This window comes from Chrysemys picta, chromosome 10, assembly GCF_011386835.1.
Source record: "Chrysemys picta bellii isolate R12L10 chromosome 10, ASM1138683v2, whole genome shotgun sequence".
Taxonomy (NCBI): domain Eukaryota; kingdom Metazoa; phylum Chordata; order Testudines; family Emydidae; genus Chrysemys; species Chrysemys picta.
Genome location: NC_088800.1, coordinates 67,625,542 through 67,648,699, shown reverse-complemented (window position 1 = coordinate 67,648,699; position 23,158 = coordinate 67,625,542). Strand labels below are relative to the sequence as shown.

At 40.8% G+C, this 23,158-nt stretch overlaps 1 protein-coding gene and 1 long non-coding RNA gene across 3 annotated transcripts in view; one reads left to right on the top strand and one right to left on the bottom strand.

Annotated features, from left to right (window-relative positions):
* The window catches only part of SHISA9 (shisa family member 9), a 261,033-nt gene that overhangs the window by 19,595 nt on the left and 218,280 nt on the right, over positions 1-23,158 (top strand). The gene's annotated exons all lie outside the window — the stretch shown is intronic.
* LOC135974056 (uncharacterized) lies at positions 1,942-13,013 on the bottom strand. The gene is made up of 3 exons (XR_010591179.1): positions 12,952-13,013; positions 12,034-12,073; positions 1,942-2,640 (listed from the first exon to the last, which is right to left on the bottom strand). It is a non-coding gene; the product is annotated as an uncharacterized LOC135974056 (long non-coding RNA).

The window sequence follows — 23,158 nt, the reverse complement described above, 5'->3', positions numbered from 1 at the left end:
GGGGGGGGGGGGGGGGGAAGGGGAAGAGCCTCAGCTTGTGTAAGTTATCACCATTCCATTGATTTTAATAGAGCTATGACAATTTATACCAGCCGAGGCTCTGCCCCCAATCCGACGGTAAGGCCACCAATATTGCAGAGACTTACCCATGTGATTAACTCTATACACAGTGAATCCTGTTGACTTTAATGGAATGAATCACAGTACATACAGTTAAACACACATGTAAATCTTTGCAGGAGTGGGACCTAATTTTGTTGGAGTGAGGACTACAGGAGTGTGTCCTTGGTATAAAGTCAGCACTGTGCACCAAAAGTTGCTCCGGTAGGCTTCATAGAGCTCTTCTTGATTTTAAAGTGTTTCTTGTCAGCTATGATTTCCATGGGAAATCAGTGAGAACGATATTATGGATGCTGTTTTGTGCAGAGGCTATCACATTCATTTAGGGCTGGCTTCAAATCTCATTGAAGTCAGTGGAATTTGGATTGAAACCATTGGGTTTCCATTGACTTAAATGGAGCTGAGACAATTTATACCAGCTGTGGGTCTGCCTGTGACAGGGTTTGCTATTCACTGCTAGATCACCTCCTTCTGGCTTGTCTGGAGATTAGCTCTCAGCCAGTCTGTTCACCCTCCTTTGGTTGCTCACCCTGTGGTGTCTCTCTGGAGTCAGGTTACTAATTCTTCATGACTTGGGGTGCTCCCTTGTCATGGTTTGGCCCTCTGGCCAGGTCACTATCACTTTCTCCTTCTGGGGTATCAAAGTCCCTCTGGACAAACTGTCTCAGGCAGTCTTCAGTTCCACTGCTGATCTGTGCCACTTCCCCAGTGGCTGGTAGGGGAACCCAGGCCTGTCCAATGGTCTGGGTTCCAGCCCAGGGACCCTTAGACTAGCAACCACAGTTTACATAATCCCAGATCCTGTGGCTGCTTCCTTAGTCTCCTTCCTACTTTACCTTATCTTCTAACCCATCCCGTGTTACCACTTGAGCTTCCCCTGCTCCCTGCATCTACTTCACCCACTCTTAGGTTCTGACCAGACTATAGTCCAAGTCAGAATCCCAGGGCTTACTCTCCTGTTAGACCTGCTTGTCTCTTGCCAACTCCCATCCTCTCTGGGGAGTGAGGACAGTGGCTTCTTCTCTTTATGCCTATCCCAGCTCCTCTCACAACTGGGCTTCATCAGCCATTGAGCATTATTAAAGCTACGTTTTAGTCTGGGGTATTTTTAGTAAAAGTCACGGACAGGTCACAGGCAGTAAACAAAAATTAATGGCCCGTGACCTGTCCATGACTTTTACTATATACCCCTAACTAAAACTGGGGGGGGGGGGTGCGCTCAGGAGGGTGGCTCTGAGGGCACCATGGGTGCTGGGTGGGGGTGGGGCAGGCTGCGGCCCCAGGGGGTGCTGCGGGTTGGGAGAGGTGCTTGGTGGGACTCTGGCAGGCTCCCTAGCTGGCTCCTGGGAAGCGGTGACCCCAGCTCCATGTGCTGGCTCTGCTCCACCCCAAAGCCTGGTTCTGCAGCTCCAATTGGCTGGGAACTGTGGCCAATGGGAGCTGAAGGGGTGGTGGAGGCAGCATGTAGAGCTAGGAGCTGAGGGAGGGGAGTTGCTGCCATTCTGGGGAGCCCACCCCGGTAAGCACCACCCTGCACTCCAACCCCCAGCACTGAGCTCCCCCCCCCCCCCAACTCCTGCTGCTGGAGGGCGAGGAGGGCCCAAGACTGCCTGAGCAGCGGCCGGTGCACCTGGCCCAGGGGCTGCCTGAGCTGCTCAGATAGCCCCTGGGCTGGGCACACCAGCCACTGCAGAAGTCACCGAGGTCATGGAAAGTCACAGAATCCGTGACAAAGACGGAGCCCTAAGCATTATCAGTCCTGATGCTCCTCCAGGCAGAGCCTGTCACAGGCTTATTTGGTCCTTTTTACCCAGTCAGGCTTTGTGTGGTAGAGACCCCATCACAATGCCCCTATGTGATCACTACCATTAAAAACTTCAGAATGTGCAAGAAAGGTCCTTTTTTTGGTTATTGCCTTCTTTATTATGCAATATGAACACACTTTTCTCCATTTGATATATAATCATTTTAGCATGCTTTTAATTTGGCATATTTTAATAAAATATTTAATGTAAAAAGGTATTTGAGAGACATACAGCCATAGTTAATTATCACAGATTTATTTAATTTTGTGGTAATTAAAATTATAGTATTAAAATTCTGTTCTTAAACATCTATTTAGCATAATTTTTACAGTTTATAATACAGTTTAATTAAATGAATGTCTCATTAATAAAACAAAAATTGTTCTCACAATTGAAAAGATTGCAATAATATTGTATTATATGGGTAGTTTCAGTCTACAACAACAAAATTGGAAAGTATAGAGTAAAAACAAAAAACTCATTTTGCTGTGGTTCATGGCACTTCTGATATATTGTCATATTATACATGGGAAGCATTTATTCACTAGTAGATGCGGTCTAATATTGAAGTCTGATTTGACTCCGAGAAGAACTTCTTCACTTCCTGGGTGATTCAGTTTCTTCTTTTGCATCATCAAGAGAATTGTTTACTAAGGGTCCATTTCTGCAGACACTTGCTACTAAATGTTAATGCTTTCTGCTGTCCACTGTTCCTCTGAGAGAGAAAAAAAAAAGGAGTGCTCACAATAATAAGCACTTGGGACTAGCTTGGCACTTTACAAGCTATATTTTTATCTGTTACATCTTCTTAATGTGGCAAGTTCTCACAATTTACCCCTTTTCATGATCTTAAAATCGTGTACAGCTCTTTGACAGATAATCATTATAATTTGCTTGGGGTTGACCAACATTTAGTAAAATATACTTCTATTAATAATAATTGTCAGCAGCATCAGGCATCACTGTTTCATTGATATTAAAATCTAACATCTTGATGGAAAAGTCCGAGTCCACTCATGGTGTAACTCTGCTTGGAAAAAAGTTTGGACTCCTGTTTTCTTAAAATGAAATGTACAGCTTTATAAAGCCCAAGGTATTGTGGCATGAGTCACCTGGTTAAAAGGCAGGCAAAAGGTACCTTTCGTTTCTAGTGTTGGTTTGCCAACAATGTCATATGTAGAAATTGCATTTGTATGCCAAAATATAATTCTTAATTGCTAGCTTAAAGCTTAATCATCTTTCTAAGTCTGTTCCCATCTCCACCCCCATGTTAGTTGTCTCAAAAAAAATCACAGCAATGGTAAAGAACATGGATACATTCATATGCTGGTTTCAGATAAGGATACAAGACCAGATATAAACTGTTGCAAGCTGCAGATGCACTTATATCTTTTCCATTCCGGCTGAGTGAAACTTTGATGCTAAATTTATGGTTTAAAATATTGTTACATCCTGTAAGATCACCTCTCTTTTATTACTTCATCTTTTAATCCATAGATACTAACTTTACCAGCCTGCATCAGAAATCAGTGGTTACAAGATAAAAGTGGTGAGGTTGGCTGCATACATTAAAAAGCTTATAAATACACTTTGCAGCATTACTTGGCAATTATGAAATGCTATTCAGTGTAAGGTAATATTTTCAAAAAATTCAATCCACCAAATTCAATCACAAATGTTTTTTCAGTAGCTTTGTTCCATTTAATTTATATTTACTGCTTTATATCATAACTTGCTTTGAAATGTACATGTCAGTGCCGACTCCAGTTTCATTATTATAAAATAAAGCTAAGAAGGGAATTGAGTATGTTTAATATTTATGAAATGGCTATATTGATATGGATAATAAAATATAATGAGCGCAAATCTCCACAGCTGATGCAAAGCTACATTAATAATCATTCACAGATAATTACAATATCAATTCAAATGTATTATTAAGTATCATTAAACCTTAAAACTTTAAATTTTATTTTTTGCTACTATATCAAAACAGTATTCTTAATACTTTGTAAAAAAGGGAACATTATTCATACTTCACATATAGTTCATAACTGAGCAAGCATCCAACTCTAAGAAATGTATTTGCCTTGCTCTTTTATTATTGGCAACAAGGAAAAATTGAAGCCCATATATGAGCTTCTGACATTGACTTTGTAATTTCTAAAATATGTTCCAAGATAATGTCATTTTGTTTCAGGATCAAATCCTTGACACTTGAAAAAGTACACAGATGACAAATCTAGTGGATCAGAAATTTGGGTGTATTGTTATTAGTAATTATATTTTATTTAGTTTAGGATAGTGCCCAAGATCTGCTAAGTGATTACCAAACACAAAAGACGACATGGCTCTTGCTCTGAAGAGTTTCCTGGCTGCATTAGTTCATATTTTGGTTTCTACAACTGTAGCTATGAGAGGGCTTTTTCCTTACATGCAGCTGCTCTTCCAGGTCTAATCTGATCAGTGATTTTTTATTTTTATTCCTCAATTGTTTTCTTAATGTGTTTCCAATGCATAATAAACCTTGTGTTTCCCATTATTTATTAACCCTGAAATGCTGTCATTTCTGCTGCCTGTAACAACCTTGCTGAAACACATTTGTCTTTTTCTAGAAAGTTCAGGATCTCAAAAGATAATCTGAAATATTCTATGATGGTCCACCCTGGACAGCATGCAAAGCAATATATCAGAAAGCTCCTTTGCTGGCTCCAGCATCATGTCATGTTACTGGCTTCAGGGCATTCAGAATTAATTTCCTGATCCCCACCTTCCTCCCCAAATGCTTAAATTACAGAGAGCTGATAACAGGTACTGTTGAAGGAATAACCATAGAGGGGATAGATATGTTGTTTGACATTTGCTTCAATTGAAGAGTTTTGCCAATGACTTCAGTGGTAGCTAGGTTAAGCTAACAGGGTAAAATCCTGGCCTTGTTGGAAGTTAATTGCAAAAATCTCATTGATTTTGATGAGGAAAGGATTTCACCCATAAAGTCTAATGACTTATAAAGGATTGCATTAAAATACAACTCATATAGGCCTGATCCATCTCTCATAGAAGCCAATGGGTCTTCAATGGGACAAAGATAAGGAGCTATGCAGAACACTCACTCCCCTGCCCCCCGCCCTTCTCAAGAAGAGCCTTATATTATGTTCATGGCATATACAGAGAGAGTTGGAAACAAAACAGAGTACCCTTATTGGAAGGTGGCACAATAACGCTGCTTTATGTCTTACAATCCAGAACCCTAATACAAGATCCAAAGACACAGAGAGATAAAGCAGGTCGCTTCCTAAGTCAGAGAGGCACAGTTCAGCCCACATTGCTTTAGGTAGGCTCTTTGCAAACTGCCTGCACAAGCTCCAGGTCTCATGCTTCCATAGAGAGCCTTCTAGCCTGCAAGTGATAGCTTGTAATTTAGTTTTAATACACCACACATAAGAGTGGCCATACTAGGTCAGATCAGTGATCCAATTAGCCCAGTATCCTGTCTTCCGACAGTGGCCAATGTCAGATGCTTCAGAGGGAATTAAAAGAACAGGACAATTTCGAGTTATCCATCACAGTTTATGTGAGGAATTCAAAGTAGAGATGTAAATAACATTTAAAAAAAAGTAAACATTTAAACTATTAACATTTTACCAGTTAAACCTTTAAACTGTAGGATCCATTTCCTCCCCATGAGCCCGGGATCCTGGCTGCCGCCTTGCATGGCCAGGGCTCTGCTGCCACCCCGCGCCCAGGATCCCGGCTGCCACCCTGTGTGCCTGGGGCTCTGCTGCTGTCCTGCGCCATGGAGTCCTGGGCACGGGGCTGACAGCTGGGATCCTGGGGGTGTGGCAGCAGCCAGGACCCCGGGGGGACCCAGGGTGCAGGCATGGCAGCAGAGCCCCAGGCACACGGGGCAGCAGCTGGGATTGTGGGGGCGGGGTAGCAGTGGAGTTTAAATGTTAACCGGAATACCTTACTGATCAGACTAATGCTTATCGGTTAATTGGTTAACAGTTTACATCTCTAATTCAAAGCAGAAAAAGGAACAAAGAATGTTTATTCCAAAGAACAATATAAAATAGTCAGTGAAAGTAGAGTGCAAATTACCAAATAAAGAGTGAATTATACCTTCCTGAGAAGGATATTATAAAATCCAGGAAACTTCATTAAGTTCAGAGTTTTATTCCAATTGTCCAATGATTGGTGATAGACTTGGAAATCTACAAAGGAGGCAAAGGGTGCAACTTCCAGATCTTGTCCAGATCTTTGCCACCCATGGGAAAAGGAAACCCCAGTCCTGTATGGGTTGCCCCCTCCATGCTACTACTCTAGGCCCCTCCTCTTTGGCAGCGTGGCTGCTGTAGGAGCAGTAGTTCCATTAGTCAGAAAACATGCCTGCAAACCTCTCAGAGGGGAACATTTTGCATCAGGCTTGATTCTTTACTACTTCCAAGCTCTCAGGGAAGCTATCACAAGCTGGCTACATTTCCACAGTTCTCAGCCACCCCTCTCTGGCTCAAGTTAAAGCTTCAGGCTGAAGCTTTAACTTATGCCATTGTCATAAAGTCTCTTTGGGACCTTATACTAGTGGAGAAGTGGATATCCTGGAATTTGCTCTGCCATGCCCCTGTCTCATGTCCCTTCCCTCCTCTTACCACCGGGGATGGAGGGTTCCAGTGTAAGAGGTGTTAGAGCCAGCAGGAGAGCTAGCAGAGAAGCTGGCTTCCACCAGCTTTAGGCCATAAATGGCACACACTTGGTGTACTAGGGAATCTGGCCAATGGAGTATAAATTAATGCAAGCAGAATTCATGTAGGCACTGACATCTAAATAGATATGTTTCTTCTTGGGCGAATGCAGAAAAAGCAGCTCTTTCTCCTGACCCCCCCCCCAGTTTCATGGAGCACACGTGTAAGCATATTTACAAGGGAAGGAGGAGGGAGGGAGGGAGGATGCTACAAGGAAGCAATCCCCTTTTCACCTATTCTGACATCACAAGGTTTGAGTTCAGTGCTTTAATTGCTCACAATGACTGCAGTGGGACTATTTGTATAAGGCCAGCAGGATTTGACCCATGTCAAAATGCATCTAGATCAATTTCAAGATAAATATTGAGTTGTGCTCTACGGTACGAATGAATTCTTTTTAAATCAGTCCCTGTGACTACAACTTCATAAAGCATTTCTAAATATTATGGGCCATATTCTCAGCTTCACCCCAATCCCTTAGTGCCACTAGGTAGTGTTGAGGGAGATGAGGATACTGGTAATTTTCTTTTTGGGGAGTTGGATTCTATCCTCTGTTGTCCTTGGTGCAGAGGGCGTGTCACAGGTTTAGAAGGGGATGGCATGTTGGGGACAAGTGAGCAGGAGGTTTGGCCAATGTGCAAAGTGCTCTGGCAATTCCCAGCTGCTGGATGCTGGTGTTCCCTAGGCTGGGGCCGGGCAGAGAATCAGGGAACTGTAACTCTCTTCCTAACAGCCCCAGTCTGCTGCACCTCAGCAAATGATTAATTTCTAAGGATAATTTCTGCATTTATATAATGAATTGAAATGTTCTTCCAAGCTGCAATGACAGAAAACTAAGTTTTTGCAGGAATAATCCAGTTTCCTTTTAAAGTTTCAAATTAATTTCCGAATAGCAAGTGGGACTATGAGGAAGTATTCATTCTCTATTGTCAATAACAAGACCTGACCACCATTTCAATTAGAAGGCTTTTAAGATTCCAGCCGTCACACCCTAACTAAATTAACGTTAAAAGCTTTGCTTAATTAAATAAGCTGTAAGAAAGATTTTTTTTAGCAAAATCATTTAAATACACAACTGATTATTTCTTCTTTGGCATCATTTTAACACTTTATTTTTCAAGTTTCTTGTTTTCTTTCTTGCTGTTCCAAAGCATTCTACAAAAGATCTCTGCAAAAAGGAACAGATTTTCTTGGAACTGAATCAATTGGCCCCAAGCAAAGGTTTTCTAGCCACCACAGAAAAGCAGGAATATCAGAACACATTTAATGGCATAAGAGATTCTCAGGAGGTTTTCTGTAGAAGTGTAACTTAGAACAATGATCTCTTTAAGCAACATATATAACTATCAAAGTTAATTTAAAATGAACATTTCCTTAATTGCAGTGGGTGTCTGTCATGTTCCCTGTGTCTACAGAGTCTTGCAGGAAAGCCAACAAACTCCTGGCTAAAGATGTCCCCTTGGAGCCCAGCATGCTACTCCTTAATTATCCAGAGGTGTCATTGTGAGTGATCGCGTTCTTCAGGGACTAAGCATGGGTAAAAATGTTTATAACAAAACCAGTGGCAATTACTAGCAACTTCTGACCTTTGAGGACATTTCTGATAAAAATTCTTTAACATTTATTTGAAAACATGGTCTCAATCCATTTTAGGAAATCTGTTTCCCTGAATTGTTAACATTAAGAATTTCATGCATGCATTCAGGGATCGATAAAAGGTCACAGAAGATCTGACCTTCTCTGGCTTGTACCTTGTGTAATCATTGACATCTGTGTAACCTGAGTATGAAAAAGGGGTTCAGCATTAGCATTATGATCCAATATTGTTTTATACCTGCTGGGAACAGGTATAAAAGATCATGTAAGATACAAGGCAGGGAAGAATTAGATCTAGGGTTTTTTTCTTGGCAGATTTATTGAACAATGCAATTAAAATAAAATAGGAAAACAATACTCACTCTGAGAGCCATCCTTTAAAATATGGTGGTATTGTTTCATCATTGGCAGGTTAGTGCAGTTGGTATTCACCCCTGCAGATCTCAGTTGAAATAAAAATTCTTTTGGCAACTTCATCCTAATTCCTAGGGCATTCATCCACAACATGCTGAATTGTGCCAATTTTTGGACTGGCAAGCTCTACTCAGGCAAAGCCTTGGACTGTAATCAAAGGGGTGTATTTCTAGAGTTGTGTTGGGAAGCTTGCATATCACCTGCCTGCTCTGTGCTTGGCTACAACCAGAGCTATTAGTGACTCACTTCAGTAGGCATTAAAACCACATTTTTAGAATGAAAGATAAAACAGGCCCAAGCTTTGTTCTGAAACTGTTAAAAACTGTAACCACCAAAATATGACTATTTTGTGGACACTTCACCTCTAGGGAGAGATTCTACACAAACTTCTCCATGCAGCACCACAGAGTGCAGTAAAACAGTACAGGGTATAGTTAGCACAGAATTTGGCTCAGCACATAAATGGGTGTTGATATGCTGCACTCAGAGGTCCTAACCATCTGCAATAGACATCTAGTCATCACAGGGGTAGGAATGCCAGGAAAGTGAGAGGTGTGTGTGGGGTGGCTTTCCAGCATGCTCCCCATCCTCAAAGTTTTTCCATGAATACAGTGCTTGACTTGTAGTCTGCAAGTTGCATGTGTGTGTGGGGTGATGGTGGGGAATGGTATGTCAGGGGAGCAACAACTCTGTACAGCATGCTTCCCTCAAACATTGGCAGATTTGTTATTAATTGTTAATTATTATTATTTCTGGTGTGCATAATGCCAACATCATTCTGGGTGCTTTCCCAGTGGAAATCTGCACAGTATTTAAAGGCTGTTCAAAAGCAGCATTATTCCTCCTCTATGGCTTCTAGCCCTTCTGGAAAAGTAGGCATTGTACAGCTGCGGAACAGAAAGCCAATCGCAGCTGCCAGTGGGAGGGTGAACAGCAGCATGGAGGGGAAAGACTTTAGTGACTATTCCCAGATTCTAAGCCTCTGCATTTAGAGTTGAAGTTTACTTTCCCCATAGATCCTTAGGCTCCAAGGTTAGAAGTCTGTACACCCTGCATCTTCAATGAGGAAAGTGAACATGCAGTAGTCACTTTGTGATGTTCAGTATTGCTGAGCTCTCTTTTCTGCTTGGATGGGATACAATCTGGGAGGGAATATTTGATCCTAAATATTATCTGAACAAGATAAAATCAGAACCTGCCAATGCAGCATTCCAAAAAACAAGCAGATTTCGGAGAAGAGCTGGGGCCAGATTCCGCCAAGTGTACCTCATACCCTGAAGAGTCCCCCTAAAGTCAATGACTTAATAAGAAACTATGCAATATAGTAAGGGTGGCAGAATCTAGCCCACAAATGAGGATCAGTCAAAATACTGTTTGTATTTAAAGAAACTCTAGGTGGAAAAGGAATTTAGGCAAAGGTTTTTCTTAGTATGATGAACTCACAGAACAAGAGAAGTTGTTCAAGGAACCTATAGGCGTAATTTAAGAAATAAAATAATAATCAACACTTGGACACTTCACAGGCAAGAAAGTATCAGTCAGCACATGGGGAGCTGGGATGGATGTAATTTCAAAGGGCTCCAAAGACTCTTTCAGCTATAGGATCAAATTTTCAAAAGTGGGTACAGTATGGGAATCCCAAAAGATCCATGCAGTTGTCTTTTTTCCTGCAAAACTGACATAATACTTAGGCATACAATTACCTGAACTGACCATTTGGCAAGCATGTTTCTGCAGGCCAAATTGATTCACATGAATCAATATCTGACCCATAATATTCATATTCCACCTTCCATTTTTTACTTTTTGGCCCCATATAGCCAAAGATCAATAATCAATATCAAAAAGACTCAATAATATCAAAAAGAAGATAGGCAAAAATTGGCATGTGAAGTCAGAGCCAAGTTACAAGTTATCTATGGTTAAAGATGATACTGTACCAGGACATGACTCAAAATTGCACAGGCAAGGTCATCTCTTCCCATCACGAGGAGCCTCGACCAGATGAACATGATCATTTGTCAATCTCCTTCAAAACCTTTTGTTTCCTTTATATTTGTGATTCTGGTATTCTGTGTGACAGTTTTAATGAAGATATGCCATAGACAGTGACAAGAACAAGAATTCCAGGAAAACAGTGCCAAAGGAGATGAAGTGAAACTTGCCCTGACATTAATTTCTGAAAGTGATCACTGAAATATAAATTTCTCTAAGGCTCTGTGGCATAGAGCAGAAGTCAAATTTTCTTAAACCTCCCAATGCCTCAGTAGTTTTTAAAAAATGATTTGAGTGAAAACACAGAAATGCATGTAGAGACATGGAAAACATAACCGACTGCTAAAGAGACACTTCATCATAATGGGCTATAAAGGTAACACAGGAAATGGTAATGTTTTTTCTGTTTCTTCACCAGCTGGAGCTGAAGAAGAAATCATGTTCATGACTTATCATTGTCAATGTTGTGTATTATGGCTTTCTAATGGCTTGATGTTGACACTACATGGCTAAGAGTAACAGACATAGTTTTTGTAGTAAAATTTTTTTAACCTTCTTTAACTTTCTAACCACCCCAAGGTCTCATATCTCAGTTCCTTCTAGGACTGGATATAATGTTCTCTTGATCCCTTCAGCAATGACTCTGGGTCAGAGGGATGACTGTAGAGCAACTTACGTCATTTTCCCTTGGGAGACTGTATACTCTGCCTCTACAGCTCTCCTAGCCCCTCTGGGCCTTCAGGGAGCAAGAGACTGTTCATTAATGAATTCGTTTGGATTAATATGGCAACAAACATGCCATCTTAGAAGAACATTTTCAAAATATTATGCATGACTATGATTCACTGGTAGTCACATGATTCACTGGTAGTCATACAGAGAACTCACTACACCATGCTTTGGAAATTTAGCCTTTAGATAGAGAACTAACTAATGTATTCTACCAGCAGAGTGACTTTTCTGCTCATTATTTAAAATCTTTTTCAGTTGCAATAGCTGTTGAACTGTACTGGGCAAAATCCTGCCATTTAGAATGGATAAACAGTTCATGCCTAAATCAGTGGAATTAGTAGACTCACAAGCAAAATATTGCTGCGAAAAAAAAAAAATCACACCACCATCAGCTTTAAAACAATCGAAAGGAAGTATTTCTTCACACAACACAGTCAACCTATGAAACTCTTTGCCAGAGGATGTTGTGAAGGCCAAGACTAGAACAGGGTTCAAAAAAGAATTCAATAAGTTCATGGAGGATAGGTCCATTAATGGCTGTTAGCCAGGATGGGCAGGGATGGTGTTCCTAGCCTCTGTTTGCCAGAAGCTGGGAATGGGCAACAGGAGATGGATCACTTGATGCTTACCTGTTCTATTCATTCCCTCTGGGGCACTTGGCATTGGCCACTGTTGGAAGACAGGATACTGGGTTAGATAGACCTTTGGTCTGACCCAGTATGGCCATTCTTATATTCACCATATTGGGCCTGATCCAAAACATATAAGTTAAAGGATAGACTTCCATGGATTTTAATAGGCTTTTGATCAAGCCCATTATATATTAAATAAAGATGCTTGAGATGCCACAGAATATCACATTATGCATAATATTATCAATTATATCATTGTTTTACAGAGGAGTAACTCTTCCCTTTTCATAAGTCAAAGATGCTTCTAAAAATCTACTATATTACTTATATAAACATTACAAACCTCAGGTACTTTGACATCTAAGTAACATGATTTTTAAGAACAAAAACCATGGGAATATAAAATACTGGAGACTGGGAAATGCAGAGCAAAACCTCAGAGATTTCTAGAGAATCTAAAAATCGTGGCAGCCTGCCTGGAATATAGACTCTGGACAGAGGGTAGTTTCCAATTTCCATGCAGTTCAAGCTAATATAGTGTGACAAAGTTCCTCCTCTACCTTGGTGGGTCCTGCACTTATTGGCAGATTTGCTCGCTTCACAGATTCACCCTGTGGGTCAGGAAATAGTCCCGAGACCTTCCCCTCTGGTAGAAGCTATAGTCCAGGTCAATTCCTCCTGTGTTTGATCAGGAGTTGGGAGTTATGGGGGGAACCCAGGCTCGCCCTCTACTCCAGGTTCCAGCCCAGGGCCCTGTGGACTGCAGCTCTTTAGCGTGTCTCCTGGTACAGTTGCACAACACCTACAACTCCCTGGGCTACTTCCCCAGGGCCTCCTCCCAACACCTTCTTTGTCCTCACCACCAGACCTTCCTCCTGATGTCTGATAACACTTGTACTTCCCAGTCCTACTCACTCTCAGCATCTTGCACACCTCTTGCTCCCAGTTCCTCACACACACTTCCGCTCCCCTGGTGTGGCTGGAGCGAGCCCTTTTATAGCATCAGAGGGTCCTTAATTAGAGTCAGGTGCTTAACTGCCTCACCTGACTGTTAGCAGGTTAATTGGAATCAGGTGGTCTATTAGCCTGGAGCAGCCCCTGCTCTGGTCATTCAAGGAACAGAAAACTACTTATCCAGTGGCCAGTATATCTCCCTTCTGCTACTCTGCTGTTCCCAACTGGTCTGGGTCTATCACAATCATTATTAAAATAAACTCTTGAAAAACTGTTAAGAAATTGGTACTAATTAGAAGTTCATTTCTGGGGGAGAGGGAGACAAGTAAGTTGGGAATTTCTAATGGCAAAATGATTTGAACAAGAGTAATAAAATATTAAAGTGTATAAAATGAGCATCCAGGCTAATTAATTCAATTTTATGCTATTCACTAAAGAAAATAGCTTAGGTTAGCAATGACATTTTGTAAACTCAGCATGCACACAACATAGGAGGATAAGAATTAAAAAAAATCTTTTATTGACATGGACAGAGGAAAGTGAAACAAATAAATTGTAATTCCTTAAGAAAAGAAGTCCTGAGGGACTGGATAGCTCAGGAGATTGGTAATGGAATACAGAACTTTTAACATCTAGGTCGCTGGTTTAAATCTAGCCATGATTTGTAGTGAATAACAAAGTAATTACCAGTTAGTAACCAGTGTTAACATGTCTGTTACCAGCTGCCAGTTCTTTGGTTAAAGTATTAAATAATCCAGAGAGAAGCTGGCCATCATCTCAGGGTTTTAATGATATCAGGGATATCTGTCCATATAGATTATGAGAGCCCTGCTGTTTTAACTAGCTAGATTTGCTAAAACAAAAATGGGGAGTGTTTATCAGCAGATCTGGAGTCCCACCTTTCAATTTATGAATATGGATAGGTTCTAGGGCATGAAAATAAGTGTCTTGATAACTTGCAACATTGTCATGAAGGGAATATTCTGGGGCATATTAGAGATGAGAAGATTCTGTTTGCTGATTGGATTAATTTTAGATGACATCATTTCATTAACCAGATGATTATCAGGGACCGAATCCTGTGATAGCTTGTGGCATATGTCCATGCTGTCACTGTGGGGCATAAAACAATGAGTGTATGTGGTTGTGAATTCACAAGCAATGTACACACATTGGTCAGCTCCTATCCCTCCCAAACTCCTGAACTCTGCAGAGAAGGAACACGGACCCTGTGCTTAGATTTCAGAGAGGCCAAAAAGGGGAGGCCAAAAAGGGGCCGCTGTGATTATCTAGTATGAGCTCCTGAACAACACAGGCCACATAATTTCACCCAGTAGTTCCTGTATTCAGCTCATGAATTGAGAAGCAAAACAGTTCATCTTTTACTGCAGCCCGGGTTGTGTTTAAGGTGCAAATTATGGAATATTAATGATAATCTATAATTGTTATTTTATCTGGAATTTGTTTTGGTACCATGTCTTAATGTAATCCAGCAGTGTAAATGTGCTTATGTGTTCTGTTATGGAGGTGTTCTGTTAACCCCTAATTGATATCAAGCAAAAAGAGAAAAGAAATAGTACTAGAGATGATTTATTTTAAGATATTGTTTTCATATTAATTATAATTTTCTCCTTAAGCTAGTAGGACAAGCAACTATTTGAGAGGAACAAACAGACTCTGCACATGTGCAGGAGAGAGAGATAGTAGCATTTGCTTGCAGTTCAATGGCCTAAGTGTAAGAAGTTGGTAGAATCCATCCAGAACCTACTGGACAAATGTCTACATCACTAATTCTTCTCTCTCCTTCCCTCCTTCCTCCCTGCCCAGATGCTCATTTGGAAGTTTCAGTAGGCAGGCCAAGGACTTAATTAGAAGAGATAGGGCTCCTTTCAACTGTTTTTTTTTATATTCAAACATATACAGATATCACATACAGGAGAGTGATATCCATGTGGCAAATTCATTTCATGAATAAATTTATGCACCACTGACAGCCTCACCTGCCTTTTGCTCACTAATCCAATTCCCTGGGACTTATTCCAACATTCCAAATCCTAGAGCTGCTTCAGGCAGCATTTACTTTTAGCCCAACAAGCCCACAAGATATCACACTTTAAAATTGGGATTTTTATGTGTAGAAGAATATTTCAACAGTTTCCATGGCTCCTCTGATCACCATATATTTAGACTTATGGTAATTAAACACCTGGTTTTACAAGTTGGAAGATACAAATTATATTTCTAATAAAATTGTTAAAACTCTTTAAAACATTCCTAAAATAGTTTTTCTGTAGCAAATACAGAATACATGATGGTGGTACAAAGTTTTATTGACATTCATTTGGGATGTCTGGTACAACACTTTTGGCTTTAAAATTCATGAATAATTCACCCATCCCCAAAATTATCTCTCTCTCACACACACACCATCCTCCTTACTTCAGCCCACAATATTTTGATTTTGTCTTGAATATGACACTTACTGTTTTTTATAACACTCCACGTACAAACTCTGGGGCAGATTCTCAGAGCCGTTTCAGTCCTATTGCACCATTCTGGTGGTGAAAAGAGGCCAGAAAGCTGGTGTTACTGGCCAGCTAGGGATTCACCTGGCATAGAGAAATCACTTGGTAGCATACAGCCAACATGGATGTCCCTGGTGTTAAGGGGTTGGGGAGTGCAGGGGCATGGCTGGAGCACCACTGCACTCCAGCAATCCCCAGCTAGGGTATTGGCTCCTTGGGGCCGTAGATACCTGGCGTAGCTTATGCAGCTCTGAGGCTGATGTAAAGTACATTGGGGCTGAGAATGGTGTAGAACTAGCCCCATGATCATGGAGTCACAAATGGCTCCTTTTACAGTTCAGTTCAGTGCTTATTCAGTACAGCAGAAGATTGAGCCCTATATATATATATGGTATTATAGATTTATCAGGCTAAAACAATATACTAACAGTAGTTCTTCATTTTTCTTATATTTGTTAGTTTAGTTTTGGATCAACTCAAGCTCACATATCAATAAAAATGTCCAATTTCTTATTTCTTAATATGAACAAGAAGGTGTTTGTACACACACTGATAACATGACAAATTACTTTATATATTGATTTTGTGTATGAGACATCATCTGCTAACTCTCTAACCCACTCTAATACTATTGGTGACTCACTGTTGTCCATCCAGTATCTAAATTCTTGCGGACTTGCTATGTCTTGTTCGTTCTTTCTTATTCTTTTCAGTCTATAAATTACCCTTTTCCTCACTGATCTTGTTGATCTCATCCAGAATGTATCATGTTTTTGCAGCTCTTTCAGTGTTGAAAGAACATTTAGAATAAATGGAGTTGGAGCCATTAGTATAATCTGTTTAGTTTTTATTGTAAATAGTCTCTAATTTTATGCCAATATGTTTTAGTATTTGGGCAATATGTCTTAACTCAAACATTTCCCTAAAGCACTTCTCTACACATGTTCACTAACCCATGACCCAATTCTGTGCAATCTCTGCAGTGTCCAGTATAACCTATTAATTGTTTGGAAACATACTGGCTGTAATTTGCATCCCATGAAGCTTTATCAGTAGTTCAATTAAACTATATCACTTGGGGTCATGACACTTTCCCCAAAATATCTTTGCTATCAACATTTCCAGGAGTTGTAATGTAATTCTCCTGAGTGTTTCCAAATGTATATGTCTCAGGTATAGCATCTTGTTCCTTGCACCAATATTAATGAGTTTAGAAACTGCTGAGTCTTGTAGAGTGACCAGATGTCCCGATTTTTATAGGGACTGTCCTGGTATTTGGGGCTTTTTCTTATATAGGTACCTATTACCCCCCACCCCCGTCCCGATTTTTCACACTTGCTATCTGGTCACCCTAGAGTCTTGTATGACTCATAGACTCATAGACTCTGAGGTCAGAAGGGACCATTATGATCATCTAGTCTGACCTCCCGCATGATGCGGGCCACAAAACCTGACCCACCCACTCCTGGAAGAATTCTCTCCCTTGACTTAGCTGTAGAACTCCCAAATCATTATTTAAAGACTTCTAGTTGCTCAGAATCCTCCAGCAAGCGACCCCTGCCCCATGCTGCGGAGGAAGGCGAAAAACCTCCAGGGCCTCTGCCAATCTACCCCGGAGGAAAATTCCTTCCCGACCCCAAATATGGCGATCAGCTGATCCCCGAGCATTGCGGGCAAGATTCTCTAGCCAGACCTTCTGGAAAAGTTCTCTGTAGTAACTTTTAATATCCCATCATTGACCATTGTTATCAACCTATTGACTAAAATCACTGTATCCCATCAAACCATCCCCTCCATAAACTTATCAAGCTTGATCTTAAAGCCAGAGAGGTCTTTCGCCCCACTGTTTCCCTCAGAAGGCTATTCCAAAACTTCACCCCTCTGATGGTTAGAAACCTTCGTCTAATTTCAAGCCTAAACTTCCCGACGGCCAGTTTATATCCATTTGTTCTCGTGTCCACATTAGTACTGAGCTGAAATAATTCCTCTCCCTCCCTGATATTTATCCCTCTGATATATTTAAAGAGAGCAATCATATCCCCCCTCAGCCTTCTTTTGGTTAAGCTAAACAAACCGAGCTCCTCGAGTCTCCTTTCATATGACAGATTTTCCATTCCTCGGATCATCCTAGTGGCCCTTCTCTGTACCTGTTCCAGTTTGATTTCATCCTTTTTAAACATGGGAGACCAGAACTGCACACAGTACTCCAAATGAGGTCTCACCAGTGCCTTGTATAACGGAACCAGCACCTCCCTATCCCTACTAGAAATACCTCGCCTAATGCATCCCAAGACCGCATTAGCTTTTTTTACGGCCATGTCACATTGCCGACTCATAGTCATCCTGTGATCAACCAGGACTCCGAGGTCCTTCTCCTCTTCCGTTACTTCCAACCGATGCATCCCCAGCTTATAACTAAAATTCTTATTAGTTATCCCTAAATGCATAACCTTACACTTCTCACTATTAAATTTCATCTTATTACTATTACTCCAGTTTACAAGGTCATCTAAATCTCCCTGGAGGATATCCCGATCCTTCTCCAAATTAGCAATACCTCCCAACTTTGTGTCATCCGCAAACTTTATCAGCCCACTCCTACATTCGGTTCCGAGGTCAGTAATGAATAGATTAAATAAAATCGGACCCAAAACCGAACCTTGAGGAACTCCACTGGTAACCTCACTCCAGACTGACAGTTCACCTTTTAGAACGACCCGCTGCAGTCTCCCCTTTAACCAGTTCCTTATCCACCTCTGGATTTTCATATCGATCCCCATCTTTTCCAATTTAACCAATAATTCCTCATGCGGTACCGTATCAAACGCTTTACTGAAATCGAGGTATATTAGATCCACCGCATTTCCTTTATCTAAATAATCTGTTACTTTCTCAAAGAAGGAGATCAGGTTGGTTTGGCACGATCTACCTTTTGTAAAACCGTGTTGTAATTTGTCCCAATTGGCATTGACCTCAAGGTCCTTAACTACTTTCTCCTTCAAATTTTTTTCCAAGACCTTGCATATTACAGATGTTAGACTAACAGGCCTGTAGTTACTCGGGTCACTTTTTTTCCCCTTCTTGAAAATAGGTACCACATTAGCTATTCTCCAATCAAATGGTACCACCCCCGAGTTTACGGATTCATTAAAAATTATCGCTAACGGGCTTGCAATTTCCCGCGCCAGTTCTTTTAATATTCTCGGATGAAGATCATCCGGTCCGCCTGATTTAGTCCCGTTAAGCTGTTTGAGTTTGGCTTCTACCTCGGATACGGGAATGTCAATCCCCACTCCATTATTCCCATCCGTCTCCCTTCTACTATTCCTCGGCCTTTCATTAGCCTCATTAAATACCGATGCAAAATATTCATTTAGATATTGTGCCATGCCTAGATTATCCTTAATCTCCACTCCATCTACAGTCTTAAGCGGCCCTACTTCTTCTTTCTTTGTTTTCTTCCTATTTATATGGCTATAAAAGCTCTTACTATTGGTTTTAATTCCCCTCCAACTCTACTTGGCTTTTGGCTTTTCTCACTCCATCTCTACATGCTCTGACCTCAATAAGGTAGGTTTCTTTGCTGATCCCCCCCCCCTTCCACTCCCTGTACGCTTTCTGTTTTTTTCTTAATGACCCCTCTGAGATGCTTGTTCATCCAGCTAGGTCTAAATCTGCTGCCTATGAACCGTTTTCCCTTTCTCGGGATACAGGCCTCCGACAGCTCCTGCAACTTCAACTTGAAATAATCCCAGGCGCCTTCCGCCTTTAGATCCCTAAATATGTTAGTCCAATCCACTTCCCTAACCAGTCCCCTTAATTTATTAAAATTAGCCCTTTTGAAATCATAGACTTTAGTCTCCGATTTAATTCTGTTAACCTTTCCATTTAGTTTAAACTGAATTAGCTCATGATCACTCGAGCCAAGGTTGTCCCTTACAACCATTTCCTCAACTAGGTCCTCACTACTCACCTGCACCAAATCTAAAATGGCATCCCCCCTCGTCGGTTCAGCAACTACTTGATGAAGGAATTCATCAGCTATCACGTCTAGGAAAATCTGAGCCCTATTATTGTTACTAGCATTTGTTCCCCAATCTATATCCGGGAAGTTAAAGTCTCCCATGATTACACAGTTTCTGTTAGTATTTACTTCCCTAAAAACATTATAGAGTTCCCTGTCCATATCCAGGCTAGATCCCGGCGGTCTATAGCACACCCCAAGCACTATCCCAGGGGAGGTTCTAGTAGTTCTTTTACCCAATATGAGTACTGCCCAGACAGACTCCGTCTTATCCATTCCATCACTTATTATTTCTTTACAGTTTACCTCATTATTGACATACAATACTACTCCCCCACCTTTACCTTTGATCCAGTCTTTCCTAAACAGCACATACCCTTCCATACCTGTACTCCAGTCATGACTACCGTTCCACCACGTTTCAGTTATTCCTGTGATATCCGGTTTCATTTCTCGGACCAGGAGCTCCAATTCCTCCATTTTGTTACCTAGGCTTTTCGCATTGGTGTATAAACATCTTAATTTATGCCTTTTGGCCTCTCTCACATTCATTCTCCCATTTGATGTGGACACCGTACTGCTAGTATGACCTATTAGTCTGCTATCCATCCCCCCGCTCCTCTTTATGTCCAATCTCTTCCCCCCGGCTGTATCAGTTCTTATCTCTTTGTCCTCCCTCTCAATGTTATAATCTGGTGTGGAGATTAACTGGACATCTCCCAACCGTCTCCCCCAAATTCCTAGTTTAAAGCTCTTTTGATGAGGTGAGCCAGCCTCCCTCCCAGAAGTCTATTTCCTTCCTTACTCAGGTGAAGTCCATCCCGTGAGAACAGTTTTCTGTCCCCGAAAGCTTCCCAGTGGCCATATATCCCAAAGCCCTCTTTATAGCACCACTCCCTTAGCCAACTATTTATCATCACAGTCCTTTCACCCCTTTGCTGCCCTTCTCTAGGAACAGGCAGAATCCCACTGAAGATGATCTGAGCCTCGATTTCCTTAAGCGTCTTCCCCAGTTTGGCATAATCTCCCTTGATTCTCTCTAGTGAGAACCTAGCCGTGTCATTCGTTCCTACGTGAAGGATGATCAAGGGGTTCTTACCTGAGTCTGAATCTTTCACTACTGATTGTATACAGTGTCAGCACAATGAATATTTCTAGTTTATATTTGTTCTCTAGTGTACATTTGTTGATCTAAAAGTCACTGGAGACAAGGTAAAGGTTCCTACTGACTTCAGTGGCTTTTGGATCAAGCACAAGATAGTCAAGTATTACAAAATCATTTCCTTCGTACATGTCGTACATGCAATTTGCAGATTCTTGCACCAGTGAGAGATGCTGTGCCCTGGGGATCATCACTTCTGATGGAGGCCATGCTGCATTTCCACCATTTTCTTCCCTTAGTGCTTGATATGGGGAAGAACTGCTGTGTGTGTCAACTGGTTGGAGCCCTGGTGGACAAGGCTGCACCGTAAATGTCATGACATTTTCCCACTTCCTAAGCCACAAGTACCAATAAAACCTATGTACCACCCTCACCCCTGCCAGCACAATTCATCTGGGACTGTGCTGGATGTGCGCAGGGTTTCTAGAGGTGAGGGGACCAGTATGCAGGTAGAGGGGGCTTCTGCAGAGATAACCCTTGGAGGGAATCTACTCAATTTTAACCCTTTGTGGTTTCTGCAGTAGTCTCCCTCTTATGCAAAAGACTATGCAGTTCCACATCCTTTCACATAATTTATTGGTATTGATTTATTTTACAAGGTAAACATTGCGATTCTTAAAAGTTCCTTCTTCTGCACAGGGTTGGACGTGTAGTCTGTGAGCCAAGGAGGGAGCTGCTGTGTGTGCTGTACCACATCTCATTATGAATAGACAAGACTCTCTGGGTGTCAGTCTGGTACCTTTTCTGAGCACTATAATCCACTTGAATTTATATTTATTTAAAATGAATGCTTTATTGAGAAAGTCTTGACATTTCAAAGGTGTACAGTCCTTGTTATAATGAATGATTGCACAGTTTTTTTCACTGTTAGCAACCAGTTCTTTTCATTCGTCGAAGAGAAAAACTAAAAACTAGCAGTTGTTTTGCTGACAAATCTTATACAGTTAACTGGAAGACACTGAAGATGAAGACTGTATGCAGGGTTTCTTCAAATAGGATGAGCACCAAGGAATGTAGACTGATATTGAAAATACCTTGTAATGCATGGTCTATACTTCTCATAGAAAATTTAGTTTTAAAGGTTCAGTGTCTTTAGAATACTCATCTATCATATGATCAATTTAAATCTCATCAGTCATGTAAATGAGATAGCAAAATCGTTCACTGTTTGTTCAAGATATTGGTATACAAGTATGCAATAGACTTAGTTCCATTGAGAAGTGGAGTCAGATAATTTAATTATTTTCAGAGATTCAAGTCTCTATGGTCATTCTTAGTACAGAAAATGGCTAACAAACTATATAGTGTATGACATTTCAAAATAGCTGACCACCACATTAGCATTTGTGTCAAGATAAATGAAGATTAATGGAGTAATATGGTCTTTTACAAAGGACAAGTTGAAGAGTCAGGAATGCATGGATACATAGGCATATTTCTGTTTGTTTCTGCAAGGCATTAGATGAAGTTTACTTTTATATTGTTGAGAAACAGTAACTACACACAAGTATACCATAAACGGTCACCAAGTTGTGACCTCTTTCTCCTAGTTTTCCGGTACAACACATGATCTTTGTTAATAAAAATCAAATATTCATAAGGAACATTGCACCATGCGCTTGAATTTTAACAAATGAAAAGTACAAATCAATTAGTGTTACTGAATTCCAGATCAAGATATTTCACCCTGCAATACATCAATTCTTGTGCAAAAATCATAAACTTCACCACACATTGCCACTGTGATGCTTTTCATTGCTTACCTTAGCCACATGGTGGGATTCTTCTGAAATACATTCCATACATTTTGAAATGGAAATGTTTTTGATACACTGAAGACTATGACTATATAATGGCCTTCTTATGAGTTTTCTAAACATAAGAAGAAGGAACAGGGAGAGGATTCTTCACTGCAACTGCACAGGGCTTGCTAGTGCTCACCGGCAGCATGAGGAGTACTCTATGTGCAAACACAATACAGCAGGGACTCCTGCAAAGACAGTGCCAATTCTTCCCTCTTTGAAGGTACTATAGCCCTAACAGAACCCTAAAAATATAAACACTACACTGAGCACGAAGTAGAGCATAAAAATGTTTCCTGTCCTCAGACTCCTATATTTTGCTTTATTCAAAAAACATTGGCTATAGTCAGTGTAACGTACCATGTTAAAAATACAGTTAATAGAACAAATATTTTCCTAAATAACTTGTTAAATGGGTTTCTGACTGTCCAGTTGGCATTGAGAGAAAGAAGCTTGCACTGAATTCAGATACAAAAAGTGAGGGTAGAATTCTTGAAATGACTTTGATACCTGGAATTTATTTTTTTATTTCCAGTTTTTCTGTTTCTCCCAGCTTGTTTCCCCTCCTGCTGTCTGACTTCAATATCAAATAACTTTGCAAGCCTGTGGTGCTGCTACAAGTATTTTTTAAATGGACTTCTGCCAGTGCCTGTGC